The following is a 17,822-nucleotide window of genomic DNA, read 5'->3' as shown; positions in this document are numbered from 1 at the left end:
TTTGGCCTGGCAAGTGGGTGCACTTGCCAGGTCAATATGGCAATATACAACTGAACTCATACACAAGGCACTGGCAGGTCTGAGACATGCTTACAGGACTACACATTTGGGTGGCACAACCAGTTCTGCAGGCCCAATAGTACTATTTGATTTACAGCCCTTGGACACACACAGTGCACTATACTAGGGACTTACCAGTATATTGAATATGACAATCATGGATCACAAATCATAATCACAATTTACACAGCGAGCACTTGCATGTTGGCACTGATCAGCAGTGGTAAAGTGCCCAGAGTACACAAACCAGAAAAATCAAAGTCCAGCATACAGTCAAAAATTTCAGGAGATAGAGGCAAAAGACAGTGGAAAACCACCCCAAGGATACCTGGTCTAACACCGACTCCGAAACGAAGCCCCTAGGGAAACATTATGTATCAATGAAGAAGAGGTTTTGATTACACTACATTCACTAGATACAAATGAATTGGATGATATGGACGAACGACAGGCCTTAGACAGGTTAGGCATTGAGATTAATTCCAGTAATGGGAGTGGCTTCAAAATTAAATCTAAACACTAACCACAATACGCCAATGCTAATGTGGATACTTTCAGGGTTTGATCCTAAAAGATCTGTGTGAGCCAGATACATGTAGACATAATGTGCATGAGAATATGAGGGACAGCCTGACTCCAAAATTAATCAGGCACTGAAGACATTATAAAAGAATACTAGCATTGTCATAAAGCCTTCCAGCAAAGGGTAGGATATGGATTTATGTTTGAAAGATGAATATTAAGAGAGAGCACATGCACAACTATTACATTCAGTTTGTTATGAAATGATAGTGAGATCTTCGTACAGAGAAGCTATTGAAGGGTAGCATGATATGCTAAATAATTGGAGGGAGAAAGGCCCACTGGATGTTAATGAATTACATTTTCTGAAAAAACGACCAGACCAGTTTTTTTTTTAAATAATAAAAACAACCAGACTAGTTCAGTCTTACTTTTAAATTCTCCCAAAGATCCATAAAAATCCTCATAGACCAGTGGGGAGGCCGAATGTATCTTTCAACAGGAGTTTATTCAAAAACACATCCATTTAGATTAATAATTTTTCATTGCCTTTTGTTCTAAATTGTAATTTGTGTTGCAAAGACAGCATAGATTCCATTAATAAATATGAAGGTGTACCCTCGGAAGAGAGTAACCTGATGATAACACTTGTTGTATGCTCCCTATACACATGTAGCAAGCAAAAAAGACGGTATAACAACAAGTCACACATTTTTTAGAAGCAGTATACTTCATATGTATAATCACAACTGTTAGACCTGGCACCATTGGCGTGGTTCTCCCTTCCATTTTTACTGTTGCCTCATATATTTTTGCTGGTATTAGATGCTTTGGGCACTGTGCCACTGCTATTCAGTGCCATAGTGCAAGTGCTCCCTATTGTAAATTGATGTACTAATCAGTGGTTCCATCTTTGGCTATATGGTTTACTTGTCAGACCCTAGTCTAGTGCACTGAGTGTGCCGAGGGCTTGTAAATCCAAATGCTGCTAGTGGGCCAGCAGCACTGGTTGTGCCACCCACAGAAGCACCCTTGTAAAATGTGTCTAAGGTCTGCCGTTGCAGAGCCTGCGTGCAGTCTGGTACTGTCATGCTGACTGGGCAAGTGCACCCACTTGACAGTCCCTAATCCTTCCTTTTTCCTCATATCAGTCACCCCTATGGTAGGCCCAAGGACAGGGTGCATTGTTAGTATAAGGTAGGACAAGCCCTGATGTGTGTGGCATGTCCTAATAGTGAATTACAGCCATTTTCGTTTTTCACCATTGCAAGGCTACCTGTTCTCCATAGGCCAGAATGGGCTGTTAGTTGTTCAATGAGAACACAGCCTCAGATCAAATCATATGGGATACACTTAAATCCTACCTAAGAGGAATCTATGGTTCTCATATGATTTTAAACAGGAAACTCAAAATAGAAAGAGATAAACAAGAGCTCAACCTAATCAAACTAAAGGAACAGCAACTTCAACTTGCTGTTTCCGAAGATAGAGCCAGTATTCCGGGTCTTGAAAAGGAAATACTAAAACTACAAACAGACTTCAGAGCTAGAGCCGAAAAAATAATTAAAGATAAGTGGGAAGTGAGTAAGCTTCGTAACTTCGAGCATGGTAAGAAATGTGGTTCCCTGTTAGCATGGAAGGCAAGGTCAGAGAGGTGAAGAAATAATATCAACTGCTTAATACAGCGTGGCACTGGACTATCTTTAACAGAGGACACAGAGATTAAGAGTGAGGCTACAGCCTTTTATGAGGAACTTTATCAGGAGAAGAATAGTCGGGGTTGGAAGATCTGGATAAATGGTGGGCAATGAGAGAACTGCCACAGTTGAGCGACTCAGATAAAGCTTTTTTAGCCACTGAGATCACCGAGGGAGAGGTTAGGTCACAGCTAAAAAAGATGGCTAGAAATAAGGCCTCTGGTCCTGACGGACTTCCAACCGAGGTTTACAAAAATAACATGGAAGAGGTTTTAGTCCCACTACAGAGACTCTTAATTAAAATATTTATACAGGGAGAGCAAATTCCATCCTCCTGGATAGCCGCTACAATTACCCTGATAGCTAAACCAAATAAAGACCCGAGAAAGATAGAGTCATATCAACCAATTTCACTTTTAAATTCGGATTCAAAAATTTACTCTGGTATATTGGCTTCCAGAGTAGCTAAAATAATTAAGTCTATCATCCACCCAGACCAGAGGGGGTTTATACCCGTCCGCCAATTGAATGAGCTGACATTCCAAGTCATATGAGCAATAGACATAGCAATAGAAAAGAAGATGCCGCTCACTATTGTAGCAATAGACGCCGCTAAGGCATTTGATCAAGTCAACTGGCTCTTCTTATGGAAGTCAATGTTAAAGTTTGGTTTCCCAGAGATCTTTATTAAAGGAATTGAGACACTTTATAGGGGTCCCAGGGCGAAAATTTTGGTCAATGGTAGTTTGTCTGAATGGCTGAATATCTCCAGAGGAACCAGGCAGGGTTGTCCCTTATCGCCCCTTTTATTTGATATCTATATTGAACCTTTCTTTTGTTCTCTGAGGCAGGACTCAGAAATTAAACCATTCATAATGGGAGACTTAGTCCTTAAGACAGCTCTTTAGGCCGACGACCTCCTTCTTTATACGTCCAATCGAGAGGTGGCAATACCATGACTATTTGAATTGGCCGAAAACTTTGGTATAGTATCGGGGTACAGTATCAACAAAGACAAAACCGACATAATGAGTTGCAACAATCCTGCCCCGATCCCAGAAGCGAAATCTAAAATTAGATACTTGGGGATTTATCTTACACACAATTTGGAAGAAACTCCCAAGACCAGTTGGTCAATAGTTGTAAAAGAAGTTAGAAAGCTTTTGACTAGATGGAACACCCTACCTTTAAACATCTATGGTAGGGTGAACCTAGTCAAAATGATAATCCGGCCAAAGGTTACTTTTTTGTTTAACTCAATTCCTTTGATTTTTAATAAAAAGGACATCTCCAACCTGCAAGGGAGGATCGGTTCTTTTATTTGGGCTACCAAGTCTCCCAGAATGGCTTGGAAGAAGCTGAGAAGGGAACTAAAAGTTGGTGGGTTGGCACTTCCGGATTTACTTCTCTACTGCTATGCCTTTCAGTTTAAAAACTTTAGACTTTTAGCTAATAAATTGGACTCTACCTCATATGGCAGAATTTTTCAGGCTATGCTACTGGACCTTCCATATTGTTCAGATTTTTTTCTCTTTAAGTATGGAGATCAGAAGTTTTTTAAAAAAAATTGTTTAAAGCTCTTACAGACAGCCCTAGATAACTGGCAACAGATACGAAAAATCTTACGTATCCCTTATTACCATTCCCAAGCTCCAATTTGGGATTCCCCCGGTACGCCGGAATGTTTAATGGACATGTGCAATGGCTCTACACTATTAAGTTGGGACTCCCTATCAAGTTTAACAGAAGGAACTAATACAAGATTCAAGTTTTACCAATTGTTTGCTTGGTGGGGAAGTCAGAACTGGAACACAGAAGTGGAGAGTCCTCTTTTTGAATCAATAAGTAGGGAGAAGGGATGGAAGGGTGAGGTAGCTGAATGGTACAGAATTCTAATGGGAAGCAAAGACAACTTAGAGGCTGAAATAACTATACTATGGGATACCTCTACGGTACAGATTCAGGGCGATATACTAAAAGTAGGGACAGATTCTTTCATTCTTTCTCAAAAAATTATTAAACCATCAAATCTGAGAAGGAACCACCTATTCACAGCATACAGGGACTATTGGACTCCGGCGAATCTTTCAAAAATCGCAACAGAACAGTATTCATGTCCAAGATGTAAGTTTCCAGCAGCAGACAATGGTCATATGTTCGTCGATTGCCCTGAAATAGGTAGCTACTGGAGACAGGTGTGTGGTTTCCTGGAAGAGGTACTGTCATTACCAATTACATGTACTCCCAGATTAGTTCTTTTTGGTTTCCCTTCCGATTATGACATAAATAGTTGTATAACACAGTTTATCTTTTATGTGGTGGTCATTGCCAGGAGGGAGATCTGTAAAGAGTGGAAATCGGAACATCCCCCTAAATGTGTAGACTGTCTCAGAAACATTATGGCGGTCAGTAGATTGGATATGCTATGTGGCGGGGTAAAGTCTGTTAAGCTTTGGTCTGCTTTAAAAACATGGTGTGAGAAATAACAACAAAAGTCCAATGATTATCCCAGAGGTTAAGTGGTCCCGTCCTCCCTATGTGGCAAGTAACATCGTGAAAGGGAGTAGGGCTGGAAACGACCTTACCTCTGGGCAACCTCCATCGGCTATCCACAAATTCAAGGGCAGGAAAGGTTGGTTTGTGTCAGTGGCCTGGAGCACGCCCATTTAGAGCTAATATCTACTGGTGGCATATATGAGGACAAAAAAAAAAGAATGGGCTGTTAGAGGTATTACATTTTATAATCCTAACTGTCTCAGAGAACATGGTAGAGATTCGAGTTTAGTATGCCTGAACTCAGAATAATAATATACATCTTTTAGTTAAGTATATTTTAATATTCTGTGTTTGCAAATACCACTTAGAAAGTAGGTATTTGCTTGTCTAACCATTCACACCTGCCTCTGCTAGGTTGGGTATTCCTATGTCTTGTTTTGTGAGTGACAGGGCTGGGGAATTCTAGGAGACAGGCTGAGTCACCCGGTGGTGAATAGTGAGATCTGCACCTAGATGCACGGGAGGAGTTGCACCTGAACCTTGAATAGGGCTGTGCCTGCCTTCCACAATGCTGGTTCCACCCCCTGGGGAGCAGCTGATGTCTCTGCCCTGCACACTGAAAGAAGAGAAGTGTAAACAAAGTGCTCCAGGACTGTACAATGCCTTCTACAATGCTGGCTCCACCTCCTGTGGGGCGTCTGATGTGCATGCCCTGCACTGTGAAAGGAAAGGAGAAGTGTGGTAAACAGAGTGCTTCAGAACTGGTTTGGACTGGGCAAAGGCCCCTCTCCCCTCAGAGAACAAAGGATTTTGGGGTTTAAATATTGGGACCCTGATCCCATGAAATTAAATGACTTTGGACTACAAGAAGGGCCTTCGTAGCGCTTTATAAATGTTTAAATAAATAAATAAATAAGAAACCTTCACTGAGGAGAAGAACCTGAAGAAACGGAGGAGAGACTATTCCCAAGCTGAAGTGCTGCTTGGGGGATTGGCCTTCAGTGGTTGCCTTACTGCCAAAGGCAGGAGAAAGAAACTTTGTGTACTTTACTTTCAACTTGTGAAGGATCTCCAAGGGGTTGGAAGAGAGCTTGCCTCCTGCTGAAGTCTCAGGGACAACAGACCTCACCCCCCAGCTCCCCAGAGTTCTTTGGAAGTGTCTGCTGCTGTTTTGGGCCTTCCGAGGGACTGCGTGTTGCAAGGAGCTGGAAGCGCGACTCAACGAGAAGAAGCGTGTCGCCGTCGATGTGCCTGCCGTCGCAACTCTGAAGGAGGGTGTCGCCGCTGGAACTGTCGCACAGCAATGCATCGGAGAGTAACGTGCCGCAACGAAGAGGATGCGTGTTTGCCATCGCTGCTGCTGCCGTCGCAACTCCGAAGGAGGGTGTCGCCGCTGTAGTTGTCGCATTGTACCACAACAGGAGGAGAATCTCGCAATGAGGTCAGAGCGCGTCGCCGTCGCTGTGCCTGCCGTCGCAACTCCGAAGGAGGGTGTCGCTGTTGGAACTGTCGCATTGTACCGCATCGACCAAGAGCACCTCACATCCCCGAGAAGTATGCCCCATCTGGAAGATCTTCACATCTTTATTTCTTTGTATCTGAACTTTTCCGCGTTTCCCATCGTTGCGACATTGCTTGTCGTGGAAGCACTAAGCAATCTAAGGTACATTGACACAGAGTGTCGCATCTAAGAACTGAACTGAACTAAGCTTTAATCTACCATCATAAAGTAATCCTAGTGTGTATTTTTGTCGTTTATGGTCTTGTGGTAACTCTATGTAAAGTCTACTTATTTGTTAGATAAAGCCTGTGTGGTGTCCATTTGTACTGTTGTCACTGGGTTACTGTATGTGGCCACAACTGCTTAACTTACAACGCCTCTGAAGTAAAGCCCTTCTGCTTGTGCCAAGCTACCAAAGCGGTGAGCAGGGGTTATTTTAGGAGTGTAATGCCCTTATCCTGACTAGAGGAGAGGGTCCCTATTTGTCACAAGTACCTACCTGTGTCAACCAGAGACCCCCAAATCTAACAATAACATCATGCTATTGCTAAGGGTACAGTTTAGTTTGAGAAACAGCATCTTCCTCTTTAATGATCAACTGTACAGACAGATTCCTTGAATGGCTATGGGCACCTGCTTTGCCTACAGCCATGGACATTTATTCCTGGCCTAGCTTCTCTATATAGATGATTAATTTCTCCTATTGAATTTAAGTGAGGATGAGGCTATAGAATGCTTGAACAAAATAGGGTCAAATTACCAGAATTTCTCCTTCATCAGTACCATCGGTAGAAAGCAAGCAAACATTTTTGTTATTCGTGTAGAAACTCAAGGACCTAAAATATGAACAATCCTCTACCAAAGGTTACAGTGGTAAACAGCCAGCTGCAAGCTATAAGCCATCACCCATCTACCCTAAAGGGGCGGGATCTCGTATGGCGAACACAACATGGCCAATGATTCTGCTCCCCAGCCTCTGAGTACCAAAAAGTAGTAAGTGAAATGATTACCAAATTCTGAGACAGAGGATACACTCTAAAAGTGTTAGAATCTGCCAAAGCAAAGCCATGAACCAGGGAGAGGAACTTTCTTTTGTATTCCTCATAACATGGCAGAAACCAAAAGACACAATAGGTTGGATTCATCACAACATACAATAATAAGGCAGTTGAGGTTGGGAAAATAGTAGCCAAACTTTGGAAATTAGTAACATCGGATAGAGTAATAGGGTTGGAGGTTACTCCCCATACGAGAATTATCTACAGAAAAACGACACCATTGTGAGATACCTTAGTTCACAGTGATCTGGTTGTTCCCAAAAAAAAGAAACAGTTATTGAAACCTATTGGATTTTTTAACATGTGGTTGTTGTAAGGCATGTCAAAAAGTAACAATGTGAAAAAACAGATTTGGTCCGCCTAAGCAAATTCCAGAATATATTTCCTGATTAAAGTTTCATTGTGTATATGTAATGGAAAGCCCCTGCTGGCTGATGTATGTGGGTAGTACAATTTTTCTGTCCCAAAAAAGAGGGTATTGGAACACATGGGGCCATTAGGAATCATGATCCACGATTAGGAATCATGATCATACATATCTGGTAGCTAGACATTTTGCCAAAGATCACAATCAGGATCTAGATTTTTTAACTTTTTTGGGATTGCCTGGCTGTTGCAAAACAGAAGGGGAGGAGATCCAGTGGAACTGCTCCGCAACATGAAAATGGGTACCAGGGAACCAAGAGGCCTTAGTATGGATTAGGCCCGGGCAGTGAACTCTGCTCTGTTTGTGGAGATTTCAGAGTTTTCTGCACTACACGCTCCGTGGCGCTCCTTGAGTGCAGAAAACTCCGCTCTGCATAGTGCAGTGGAGTTTTTTTTTTCTGCTTGCGCTCGCCAATGGTAAGTTGGCGAGCGCAAGCTGCAGCTCAGGTAGAATTTCTACTCGAGCGGCAAGAAGATCTGCGTGAACGGCAGTTTGTACTGCACTCCGCCACTTGTTTTTGTCACTTTGCCAAATTCCATGTAGTGGAACTCCACAAACTCCGCCCAGGCCTATGGATGAAAAGAAGGGTAGCCCACCTCAAGGACTAAGCTAAGTGCATTACCCCGTTCGTAATTTAGGATTTGAATTTAAAATTATGTTCCAGGACTTAACTAATGTGTTACAAATATTATGGAGCTGAGTACCTACTGGAATTTGAAAGTTTGTCGGGTTGTTACTAAATGATATATATTATGTTGCTCAATGTATAATTTCAAGCCTTCCAAATTTTTCCACTTTTCCATTTTATCTTTTTAATTACTTTATTCCTTTCCTTCATTGACTTGGCAACAACTCGATCACTACTAGCAAAAGCACCCCGCTCTGCATTTACAACTAATGACAAAAGAGTAAAATGCAAAACCGACAACCCTCTAGGAGAATCTCAAGCTGCAGAGCCTGACACAATAAAAAGCTGGGAGACATTCACAATAAATCTAGGCACAATACATGGAGGTAAAAAGGAAAAAAAAAACAGGAGAGCAGTTTGTCCTCAAAGTAGATTCCTCACCTGCACCATTTGCAAAAATGCACAAGTGAAACATCTTAAGGCATCCAGAAATTGTACACTTCGGAAATTAAATAAAAGTGGTCAAGACCTTTCTGCTTTGAATGAACTGAGACAACTAAAAGCTACACATAAAAACTAATTTGGCGCCTCAAGAAGATTGATAAGAGTCTCTGTTGGCAAAACATCTGTACGATATTAAAACCAACAACAACTTGCGTTTCTGGCAAATAATCAATACTTTGAACAACCGATCGATCCAAGGCATCAGTTCACATTTGACAGAAGATGCCTGGATAACTTTTCTCCAACTTCATTTTACCAGAGATCCAGGGACTCAAACCAGCATAAACACTCCATGGATGGATTTAAGAAGTATTATCATCCCAAACCAATCTTATTTCCACACCGGAACAGTTATTAACCATCACGGACAATCATATTTGTAAAAGAATTTCTAAGGGCGTGCAAGAGGATGCGCCAGGCCCTAACGGGATCCCGCCAATTCTGTTCAAACTTGACCAAGAATATTGGACCAATGCATTAAAAACGATCTTTGTAGCATCAAGGAGTGGTTTTATTATCTCCCCAATCTATGAAAAAGATAGTAGGAACGATCCAAAAAACTACTGATTAGTAGACTTTCTGGACATCGAAGCCAAATACTATGCTGGGCTAATACTACAACAACTAACGGCTTGGATCACAGAAAACATGCAATGCCACCAAATCAAATAGGCTTCTGTAAGAACACGGGGACCACTACTAATATCTTAAACCTCTCATTGATGATAGATGACAAAATTGCACTCAAACAACCCTTGTATATATGCTTTATTGACTACAGTCCAGTATTTGACCACGATTGCTTAATCAAGAAAAGAGAAATAAGGAGAGGAGAGCGTAGCCTACGCAAAAAGTTTGTTCAAGCTAGGGCTCAAAATCTTGTAAAAATAAAGAGAGAATACACCGCACTAATCTGCAATGCCAAAAGGACCCACAAAAATCCTTGTAGGGGAATATTATTGGTAGCAATCGAATCTAAGAATATACGTCAGTTCTGGAAGCTAATTCAGTCAGCTACAGAATCTTCGGTTGCCCCAATGATTTGTGTAGTGGAAGAGGGGGCTTGGGTAGATTATCTACAGAAATTATACGCCCCGGGGAGTGGAACTGGAAATGAGGTATCAAGGGACTGGAGAGGCCTAGTAGAGGATTTAAAACAAGATTGCTCAGCAGTTAATGTCCTTAGGACAATAAGGACTTTGAACTTAACAAGAGCTGCAGGCCCAGATAACCTACCAGCCCTGATATTAAACTCAAACCAGACCTGGTGGGCTGAATTCTTCTCTAAAATGTTTGCAATAATTTTAGAACAAGGGAAGATCCCCATGATCTGGAAGGGTGCCATAATAAGGCCGATACACAAGAAAGGGGATGTTCATGCCCCTAAGAACTACAGGCTAATTAACCTATTAGATACAGGAGAAAATATATTTGCGAAAATAATACTAAGCAAGCTAAAAGACTGGGTAGAACAGCGATCTATTGTCCCAGTGGAACAGGGTGGGTTTAAAGAAGGCCATTCCACAATAGATCATTGCTTTGCCCTGTGGGCACTGGGCAGGAAATCAATAGAATAAAATGGTAAACTATTCTGTTGCTTTTTCGATTTCCAGGCGGCTTTTGATTCAGTGGACCGTAATAGCCTTTTGGAAGTGCTGGAAAATTATGGAATACCGGATGGCATTCTGAATATTTTAAAAAAGTTACATAGCGGCAACTGGGCTCAGGTCATTAGAGATACAAGGGATCACTAACCCATAAAATATTAGTAAAGAATGGCCTTAGACAGGGGTGCGTTCTGGCACCCTTGCTTTTTTCTATTTTTTTAGCAGATCTTCCTGCAGTACTGGAAATTGAAAGTAGCGCGAGCCCGCGCATGAATAGAAATAAAGTGCCATGCCTTCTATATGCTGACAATCTTGTGATTCTTGACCAAACTGAAATTGGTCTACAAAGGAAATGAAATGTGTTTAAAAATTACTGTGACAAAAAGCTTCTAACTGTGAATATGGAAAAAACAAAGGTCCTATCTTTAGGGAAGAGAGTAAAACATTTTTTTTGGTTTTTAGGACAGGACAAATTAGATATAGTAAGCAAATATAAATTTGGTTTGATAGCGCATTAAAGTGAAGTACTCATTTTATTTTGGAGGCTCAAACAGCAAAGGCTGTTTCATCAGTCTATGGATTTAAAAAATGCAATAAAGATTATGGCGATATGTCACACAGACCGATCTTAAAGGCATTGGAAGCTACGATCCCTCCGCAAGTCCTTTACGGTGCAGAAGTGCTCTATTTGAGCGGGAAAAGGGAGTGGGATCGCGAAGAAGAAAAGATTCTTAAAATGCTGCTGTCTCTACCAAACTGTACCATGGTTCAAGCAATTAGAATAGAGGTAGGGCTAATAGCATGGAATGTAAAGACTCAAATGTCCTTATTAAGATTCTGGAAATGCCAGGAGCCTGGAGGCAAACAGAAGGTTTTAATATGGTGCAGAGAGGAAATCCAAACAAGCAGCATATGCTGGGCGCGGGATGTAAGGAAAACCCTCCAGACCGTAGCTGCGCAGCTTAAATTGAGCCTTTTACCGCCACCTCTGGATGTAGTCTTTACTAAGAAAATGCTTAGGGACCAAGGGCTCCAATACTCTAGATCACAAGACCTTGATTATCTGAGGGTAAAAAAATTGGTCAACTGGGTAAGGAGCGAATGGGAAAAGGAGGTTCAATGCCTAAATGCCTATACATTTATTTGGATTTTCTGCCCAACAAATGGCTAACGATTCAGAAAAGTGGGTGGTGATGAACAGAGTGTCTGAATTAAGCAGACCACTCTTACCCAGTCCAAAGATCAGGGCTTGATCCATCACCGTTATTTATCTCAGTGCACCATCCCAGCTCAGAACCTGGCTATATGCAAATCAGTCTGTCCCTGGCCCAGTGCATCATGGGAACAGGGCAGACTAAACTACCAAGCCAATTCTTCACCAGAAAGGAGACAAGCTACCGGGGACTTGTTTCTGGCATTTCAGCCGTCTTCGGCCCGGCTTGCTTGAATCCTGATGGTGCAGTGAGAAAGGGACTCATGTCTGAGTAAACCCTGCCACACCTATAGTGGCCAAAAACGATTCAGAAAAGGGGGTGGTGATGAACAGAGTATCTGAATTAAGCAGACCACTCTTACCCAGTCCAAAGACCAGGGCTTGATCCATCACCGTTATTTATCTCAGTGCACCATCCCGACAACAAATGGCTAAGACACGAAATCTTAAAAGTTCATGTGGGCATAAATCCATGGAAGGAAAAATAAAAGCAGCCTTGATACAACCAGATGGTATTTGTAAATGTGGCTTAGGAGCAAGAAATTATATCTAACATATATTGCTTGATTGTACATTGATTTTAGCAGTACGAAAAGCATTTTTACGCCCAATATTTTTAAAATATAAGGTGAATTCACGTGCTGACGCTATTTGTCTTCTTACAGAAATGTCATTTTTAGATATTACAATTGCTCTGGGGAAGTTTTTGAAAGCAACAAGAGAATATGTAATGGAGGCAACAAAGGAGGGTTGTAGATTTAAAACATTTTAGAGCTATTCCAACATTGTGATTTTATGTTTTTATATTTTTGCAAATTGTGTTAAAATGAATTGTGGTCTAATTATGTTATCACTATGTGGATCCAAAGTTTTATGCATGGTTTATAGACTATGGTCTAAATAAACATCGTTTTATCATCATCATCAGTATTTGGCCACATTAACAGAAACCTACTATGGCAAAAGCTGCAAAAACTGAGAATTCCATCATTACACTTAAAACAGATGAATTCTCCTACACCCCAATATGTAGGTGCAAGTAAAATTAGGTGCAGGTGATTACTCAACAAAGAAGATCCCTATGACCTCAGGACTGAAGCAGGGCTGCGTGCTAGACCCAATACTTCGATCTTTTTATGGAAGATTTATCAGCCAGGCTGCACGCATGCAACTAACATGCCCCGAAGCTGGGAGGCTTGGCCTTATCAAATCTATTTTATGTGAATGATCTTATGCTCATTAGCTGGACCCCATTTGGCCTAGGTCATGTGCGTGAATAAATGCTGAGCAAAGTCATTTTATCCCTGGCACCTGGCAACACACCAGCTGGGAAATTGTACAAGAGTATAAATATCTGGTAACCATTATCAACAGTAATCAGCAGCACTGCAAAACCACCGCAGCTTTTCTGCTGATAAAAGATGTCGTCGCCTACGAGCCGTACATGGACCTAATAACAATTGCCATGGACCGGTCCCTGTACATCAAATTCCGGCTGGGGTTGCTACCCTTGGCTGACCTCTGTTCCAGGTGGAATAAATCCCAGCCCTCTTCACGATACTGTGCTCTCTGTCCCGACAAACCAGAGACTGTGCCACATTTTCTTTTCGAATGCCCAGATTATGGCCGACCAAGATCACGTTGGCTTGGACCTATCTGCAGAGAATTGGGTACTCGCCAGCACTCTGTCGCCCTTCGGATTCTTTTAACTAATACAGCCCCTCCGATTGTTTGTGCCGTTGCCAAGTTTTTAAAATGGGCCTGGTTGATTAGACTTAGAAGACTGTCCATAACAATTTAATCTCTTTTTAACTAAATTATGATGAACTAATGTGTTTTACTGTTTTTAACTTAATGTACAGTCATACTCTTTTCGACATGCTGTTTTAATCTTTTGTATCGCTTTTATGATATATGCATATCGAAATAAAGCAATCAACCAACAACCAACCAACAGCAAAAGAGAATTTTTTCGCCCAACGGAAGGCCAAAAAAAGAGGGGGATAGCAACAGCAATGGGAATAAGAAATCTGTAACATAAGATCTCTGGCACAAGTTTATCCTCTACGATTCGGGTGATACAGGTGTCACACTGTCTATCACCAACAGAAGTGAGGCCATGAGAGGGAGAGACACAGAAATACTGGATGGCATTTTAGCAAGAACACTACGAATTATATATGGTTTGCCAAGATATATGTCCCCTGCACAATTAAGATTAGAGTTTGGGATTCAAAAACAAGAGCTGGCCCACAAAGGAGCATACATTAAAAGCTGGTATGAAATTAGAAAGGGGATCCAGAAACCCTAAATGCCTATTTATGGAAAGAACCACAAGCTAAGGAGGCAGGCCTAGCTAGATGCTATCTGGAAGACTTGCTTGATCAACTAGGGCAAAGTGACCTCTGGGAGACATCGGGGACCTACGTGAGTTAAAAAAAACTAGTCAACAAAACTGTCAAAAGAGAGTCTCATATACAGGCTAAAGCCATCGTGTCAGAGAGAGCACACGGCTTTCCACTATTCAGTTACACCAAAATTATGCAGCAAATGTACCTTCACATCAGCTTCTCCAAGGCCATCAAAGAGAAGTTCCTGAAATTTCACCTAGGTATACTACCATCTGCCGCAGTGGTTATGCCCTCCGATGTCAGCAACCTGCCGACTCTGCGGGGAATTGAAGGAGGACATGCTGCACCTCCTAACTATTTGCAAGTAACTACTAAAGGAGCCTCAAGGAATACTTAGACCACTGTTTAACTGGAAAAACATACAGTTTTGCAGACAAACCGTGAAAGCAAGCTTCTCTGGAGAGGACGCCCAGCTGAGATGTCATCTGGTAAAATTCCTGACCATAGTGGGCACAAGGATAAAAGATAAATAACCAATACACAATAATACAATGGCGTAACCACATAAACTTAAAGACAACCTCAGATGTACAAGCCTCTTACCAAAACTGCAGCAGATGAGCCGACGAGCTACAAATTAAAGGGTGCTGCTACCATTGTTTTAGAATTGTTTTAAATTCTACAAGGTGGCTCTTGAAATCCCGCTAATGCCTAATTTTGCCTTTGCCTCTAATTATTATTATTATGTTTCTTATATAGCGCCTGAATCGACCCCCGAAGGGGTATCTCCGCGCTTGCCTTGGGAACCCGTCCTGGCTTTTCCCTGTGAGATAGCCCCTACAGGGCATCCCCAAGGTGAAAGCCAGGCATCCCGCCGCGGGGGGGGCGTTGTGGAGATTAAGCAAGCTTAATGCCCAGAGTTGCCGAGTGTGAACCCATGATTAGGTCAGGCACCGAAGCGAGAATTATCGAGTCCATGGACATTTGAGCTCAAGACGCTGCCGCGTCGGGAATTGAACCCTGGTCCCGGGTCTGACCTCTGCTTCAGGGTCTGCTTGCTCTAACCAGTGAGCCACACTTCTCCTCTCTTGCTGGCGAATTCGAACCACAATATCCCAGTGACGGTATTCCTCAAATTTTATCTTATTTTTATTGATTTTCTATCTGAAACTATATTAATGTAAAATTGCACAATTTGACTCTTTTGCTTATTCATTCTATACTTAAGTAAATTATTGCAATGGTTTTAATTATTCATGCAAATGAAGACATTCCAGTTTCTTCATTGACTCTGCCATCCACTACTTCTGGCCTCTGCTCACTCCCTCTGGTTGGAACAAGTGAAAAGGCCACAAGGGCAGCATGATATAGGTCAGGATATTTGAAGACAAGATCTATTATTGAAATCCATCATCACATGACTGACTAGGGTAGCATTATGGACGTTAGGAGATTAGTACACAGTATGATGTACAGGACCACAACAGAAGATAGTAAGATATGATTGTATAGAAATCTTGAGAAACGGATGTAAAAGTTGATTGAGGTGTGAACGATTAAAACCATTTCAGACATTAAATAAAGACATTTTGTAAATATTTACGCTATGAATTAGTATGAATAATATAATAAATTCTGCACATATTGTGATCATTCTGCTGTTTTTTTGTTTCACTGTGATCACATTTTTTGCACTGTTAGCAATAATCCTCGAACACTGTGTGTTTACATGCATTGGGCACTCGTTTTACTGGTTTTAAAGTATGTGGTCACCAGGGCCATAATGGGTATCAAAGGCCACATGAAGGTTGGATTCGGCTGGCTTAGATGGGTTGGCTGTAGGGCCTGGCTGCAATCCAGGCTTTTTGGCCAACCCTGCACTGTGCATGGCCTTTAACCTGCACAGTGGGGGTTTGGGTGGATGTGGTGGGTTGACAGCTGGACCAGGCCTCACGTCAGCCCTTGCAGATAATCCCCCCACTTTGCACGCCATATGTCATGTAAAGCGTGGGCCTGGCTCTATGGCCAACCCCTACCATGCATGACCCAACACACTGCGCAGCTTGGGGTTGGCTGCATGGGGGGTTGGGAGCAGGACCTTGCCTAGGCCCTGCAGTCTACCCCCTGCCTTTACGGAAGGGGTTGGTTTAACCTATGGAATTTAAATATTAGTTTACATTGCAAAAACTTTAGAAACTCACTAAAAACATGGGTTAAAGTAACATTATAGTTAGGTGAAATGTTCTGTTTTAAACTTTAAAAACCACTGCAATTCATCAGTTTATTGTAGAGTAATCCCAAGTAGCTATAACTGGTGCCAAAAGGTAACCATAACTGACGCCCTCGCTATGGACTTCTAATTACCCTAGATATTACATCACTCATGACATCTTTTAGGACATCATTGATAATATCACTATGCTCGCCATGGGCGCAAGTTATAGCTACCTAAGAGCATGAGTAATGTTTACTTGCGATAACTTTAACTATAACTGGTTAATTTCAGTGGTTTTTAAAGTTTAAAATTGAACATTTCTCCTAAATATAACGCTACATAAACCTTTTTTTTTCTTCAGTGAAAATATATATATATGAAAAAAACAAAGGATACAGGGACATTATAGTTAGGCTCAGATTTTGCTAGTACAAAACCGTAGAAATTCAGCAGTTACAGTTACCTGAGCTAACTATAAGTTACGCCCCAGCAATGCACTGCTCATGAGCTCGCGTATTTCATGACTCATGACTTAATCAGTAACATCACTTATGACATCTCAAATGACATCACTGACGACATCATCCAGTGATTGCAAATATTTACAAATATTTTTGAGTGTTAAAGATATATACTAAGGTACTCTAAAAGTTAAATTAGTATATTGTGTGTACTACTAATGAGTGATACTATTTCCAACATCTTTTATGTGAGTAGCTGTGTGACTGTGTGTGAGTATGTGTCTGAGTGGCTGTATGGGTATGTGAGTGACTGTATATGTGAATAAGTAGGTATGTTAGTAGCTGTATGGGTGAGGTAGTGACTGTGGAAGGGACTGTATTGGTGAGTGAGTGTATGTGTGAATGGCTCTATGAGTGAGTGAGTTGCTGCGGGAGTGGCTGTATGAATGGGTGAGTGGTTGTGTAGTAGCTGTATAGGAGAATGAGTGGGTATGTGTGTGGCTCTAAGTGAGTGAGTTGATGTGTAACTGGCTGTATGAGTGAGGGGGTAGGTGCATAACTGGCTGTATGGGTGAGTGAGTGGTTGTGTGAGTAGATGTATGGGAGAGTGAGAGCCTGTGTCAGTGGCTGTATTGGTGAGTGAGTGGCTGTGTCAGTGGCTGTATTGGTGAGTGAGTGGCTGTGTCAGTGGCTGTTTGAATGAGAGAGTGGGAGTTTGAGTAGCTATATGAGTGAGTGAGTGAGTGAGTGAGTGAGTGAGTGAGTGAGTGAGTGAGTGAGTGAGTGAGTGAGTGAGTTGCTGTATGGGTCAGTGAGTGGTTGTGTGAGTAGCAGTATGGGAGAGTGAGTCGGAATGTGAGTGGTTCTATGGATGAGTGAGTGGGTTTGTTAAAAATTGTATGGGCCTGTAAATGAACATGTGAGTGGTTGTGTGGGTGTGTGATTGGATATATGAGACGTTGTATGGGGTGTGAGTGGGTGTGTAGATGATATCATCAGTGATATAATTTGAGATGTCATCAGTGATACCATGAGTGATGTCCCTGACCTTATCATGAATTAAGTAACTTGTGAGGTCATAA

This window comes from Lissotriton vulgaris, chromosome 7 (genome assembly GCF_964263255.1).
Source record: "Lissotriton vulgaris chromosome 7, aLisVul1.2, whole genome shotgun sequence".
Taxonomy (NCBI): Eukaryota; Metazoa; Chordata; class Amphibia; order Caudata; family Salamandridae; genus Lissotriton; species Lissotriton vulgaris.
Note: the sequence above shows the minus strand (reverse complement) of the source record.